Here is a 4,135-nt window from a genome sequence, read left to right as displayed (position 1 = left end):
AGACCCGAGTAGGTCGATATTAATATTTTTATAAAAAAATTTCAATAATAATATTCCATTAAAGAAATGGAATTGGGTCAAAGAGATAAATATAAGAAAGTGGCTAAAAATATACTTTAGCCCAAAATTAGAAAATAAGCTTTTAATTCCCGGAAAATATAAATTAAATAGATTATTGACGGAAATTAGTAATTATATAAATAATATCGATAAATTGGTTATCGATAATTTGGACGAAAAAAAATGAGAAATGATGCATTTGGCTCAAATTGGAATTTGAGCGTTTTTGCCAAAATTGCCAAAATAAATTGTCGGAAAATGAAATTTATCATGATATTATTTATTCAAAAATAAATAATACGGAAATTATCGGACCTAAAAGAATTAGCGTTCGGTGGGTGAAATTGAGTGAAAAATAATTTAGAAATCGAAGCGGTTTGAGTTGATTTCTTTAAGGGTCAAAGAGGACTCTTTGTCATTAATATATAAACCATTTAATTCTAATTTTAACTCAGAAATCAAACTTATTCTCAGCGAAAGCAACAAAAATCATGTAACCTCTCTTCTTCCCCAATTCCATAATTCAAAGAATCTTCAAATTTGGCATAACTTCTTCGTTTCTCATCCGAATTGGACGACTCTCGCGGCAACTGAAAAAGGAGAGGAAGACCTACTGAATTGTGGCATCAATGAAGGTAAGGAACGCATCCTGGAGTTAAGGTTTCAGATCTGAGTTTCGGATTTTGATTGTTAATTTGGAATTTTTGTGTGATTGTTTGTGAAGAATGACTATGAGCTTGGATGGAGTATGTTTGATGGTGAATGTGTATGGTTAACCTTCGGCCAAAGAGATAACAAGCAAGGTGAGGGTACATTCTGAATTTGGTTCGTTTTTATTGAATTATAGAATGAGGAATTAGCCTAGGATTCGGTAATTGTATGGTGTATTTGATGTTTGATTAGTTGATGATTTAAGTTATGAAGTTGTGTTGTTATTGGTAAGAAATGGATGAATGTTGGATATGAATTGGTGAAGGGGGTTCGGCTATAGGCATGAGTTCATCATTAATGTGGGTTGAGATGCTATAAGCATTAGTTTTAAAAGGCTATAGCTGAATTAAAGTTGAATTGGATTGTTAGACTTTGGTTGGAAAATGCATGTATGGTTCGGCCAAAATGAAGAATTCATGCTTAAATGTAATTAATAATATTTAATCATAGATTAAGGAGTGTCTATGATTGAATATTAGGGCTGAATTTAATGGATATAGGAATATGATTTCAATAGGATTTTAGCTCCGAGGTGTAATAGTTTCAATATGAAGTTACGCGAGCTAGTTTGACGATTTTGTCAAAAGTAGTTAAAAGGTTTTAAACTTGATTAAAACCAATTGTAAACATGATTTTGGAATATATAATAAATTTATATGATGATATTAAGTAGATATCATAAAGTGAGTTATTTGATACGGAAATCAAATAACGATCGAAATTGAATACGAGATCGATAGTTCGACGAAACAAAATGAGATTAAAAGTCAATAGTAAAACGATATTGAGTAAAAATGATACGTCGAGATTGAGAAAAGACGACTGAAATTTATAACTTAGGTATTCTTATATCAGGTATACATTATGAATTAAACGTATTTGATTGTATTTTGTGACAGACATATCGACGAGCTTCACGATTAACGGCATCGACTTAGTGGGGTTCAGCTGACGTAAAATTATCATGAAAAATTGGATAGCATGTCGTGAGTATATTTTACTTACTCGTATTATCATATAAAATAATATTTGATATATATTGTATAAATAGAAAAAAATGCATCGAATAAATGTATTGTATCGAATTGGTTGTATTGATTATTGTATGGATTGATTGGATTTGCTATATGGAAATTGTTGGATTGAATGTTTTAATTATATGGATTGTATTACTTTGCTTCTTACTTGATAATTGTTTACAAAGTGAATTGGTGTACGATCCAAAATAGTTATGTGATCACAAAGTCGAGTCGGTCTAGACAATAGAAATAGATCGAAATAGACTAACTTATATCGCGTTAGCCACTAGGTTGAACTCGGTAAGGAATTATCCCGGGACCTGTGTTTAGGAGTTGAACTCGGTGGAACTATACTGGAACTTATAGTGATCGATCGTAAGGATTTTAGTAGTGATACTAGTTTTTAACTCTGTCAAACTATCCCGAGACTGTATCATTGGGTATATGTTAAAGTTGGTCGAACTATCCCAGACTCTTACCCAAAAGGACACGAGAAAGCAGTACTCTCGCTAAGCCTAGGAAGATGCCTATGTTAAGAATTGTCCAGGATTAAGATTAAGATCAGATCAAATTGTTTGTACAAGTGAATTGATTGAAATTAATGTGATTGTATCGATGTGATTGTATACGTGAAAAATATTTTAAAATGTGATTCTTATTTTTTTAATATGATAAGTAACGTATATCTCACTCAGCTTAAGCTGACCCCGGTTTCCAAAATGTTTTCAGGAACCTAGATTTGGGACTTGACTAGAAGTCCATCTTTTGATCGGAAGTCGTAGTCGCTGCAGTAGTATATCGTATTGATCGAGCCGTGGCCTAGTATAGTAGTTTTATATAATGTATTTTTTAATTGTTGTCTTGTACAAAATGTATTTTGTTGGCTAAGATAATTACGTTTTGTACACGGAGGTAGATACCCGTGATATGATCGTAAACACTAATGTGTGTTTTTTTATAAGGCTTCTGATGTATAAATAAATGGTTAATCGATGCTTCCGTTTGTATTATCTTTGTTTATATGATGTTTTGTTAAAAAACGTTTTATTGATTTTAGGCTTGCTACGGATTTCGGAACTACCATTGCCATTCCCTAGCGTCGGTCTCGGTTCAATAATTTGGGTCATGACAAAGTTGGTATCAGAGCAGTTGGTCCAGTTGCCACTGCTAATATATGATTTTAGGCAGTTTCATACCAATGCAACTTAGTACCCATAACGTTTTGTAAACTACCCCAAAAGTATGAGGTAAACTGTGGATCTCTATCAGATACGATTGAAATAGGCACACCATGCAATTTAACAATCTGAGAAGTATACAATATAGCCATTTTATCAACAGAATCAATGTGTTGAAAAGGTAGAAGATTTAGTGGGTCTATCAACAATAATCCAAATAGAATCATGCTTTCTGGTATATCTATAAAATGAAGTTTACCTGCATGTGCCTGATGTTCTGCTTTCACTTGTTGACATATTAAACATTTAGCCACAAATTCTAACACATCTTTCTTCATTGTTGGCCACTAATAAAAAAAGGCTTCAAATTTCTATACATTTTAGTACTTCCAGGATGCATACTATAAGGTCCATTATGAGCTTCTTCTAATATATTATTCCTCAATTTTTCCACAAACACGTCTAACATTTAACAAAACATCATCTTTCATAACAAATTAATCAAGTTTTTCTTGTTGAACCTTTTCTGTCATCTTCTGTAAATAAGGATGTTCAAACTGAGTTTCTTTAATTGTATCTTCAATAGAAGGCTTCCATTGCAAGGTGACTAATAAGATATCACCATGTGTGTCCAATCAAGTGTTCATTCCTTGAATTGCAATTAAGTAGTCAACATCATAACAAAACATACCTGCCATACGACCCACAACCTTTCGACTCAAAGCATCAGCAACAATATTTTCTTTTCTAGGATGGTAATCAATAGTACAGTCATAATCTTTCAGTAGCTCAATCTATCTTCTTTCCCTTACATTCAACTCTTTCTGAGTAGGAATGTATTTCAAGCTTTTGTGATATGTGAAAACTCAAAATGTCCCACCATATAATTAATGTCTACATGTCTTCAATGCATGCACAATGGCACCTAGTTCCAGATCATGTGCTGGATAATTCACTACATGAGGTCTCATTTGTCTAGAAGCATAATCAATAACCTATCCATTTTGCATAATACGAATCTAAAGCCTTGTTTCGATGCATTAGTGTAAACGACATAGCCTCCATTTTCATATGGTTAGGAAATTACTCGTGCTGAAGTAAGCCTTTCTTTAATTATTCAAAGCTTTTCTCACACGTGTCTATCCATCTGAAAGTTGCATTTTTTTT

General features: G+C 32.6%; 1 long non-coding RNA gene across 1 annotated transcript; it reads left to right on the top strand.

The window, feature by feature from the left end:
• Positions 1-530: 530 nt before the first annotated feature.
• On the top strand, positions 531-2,752 carry LOC126653978 (uncharacterized). The gene is made up of 3 exons (XR_007632386.2): positions 531-863; positions 1,671-1,757; positions 2,520-2,752. It is a non-coding gene; the product is annotated as an uncharacterized LOC126653978 (long non-coding RNA).
• Positions 2,753-4,135: the final 1,383 nt, after the last annotated feature.

The sequence above is a fragment of the Mercurialis annua genome, linkage group LG6 (genome assembly GCF_937616625.2).
Source record: "Mercurialis annua linkage group LG6, ddMerAnnu1.2, whole genome shotgun sequence".
Lineage (NCBI taxonomy): Eukaryota > Viridiplantae > Streptophyta > Magnoliopsida > Malpighiales > Euphorbiaceae > Mercurialis > Mercurialis annua.
This window is presented reverse-complemented; position numbering and strand designations above follow the sequence as displayed.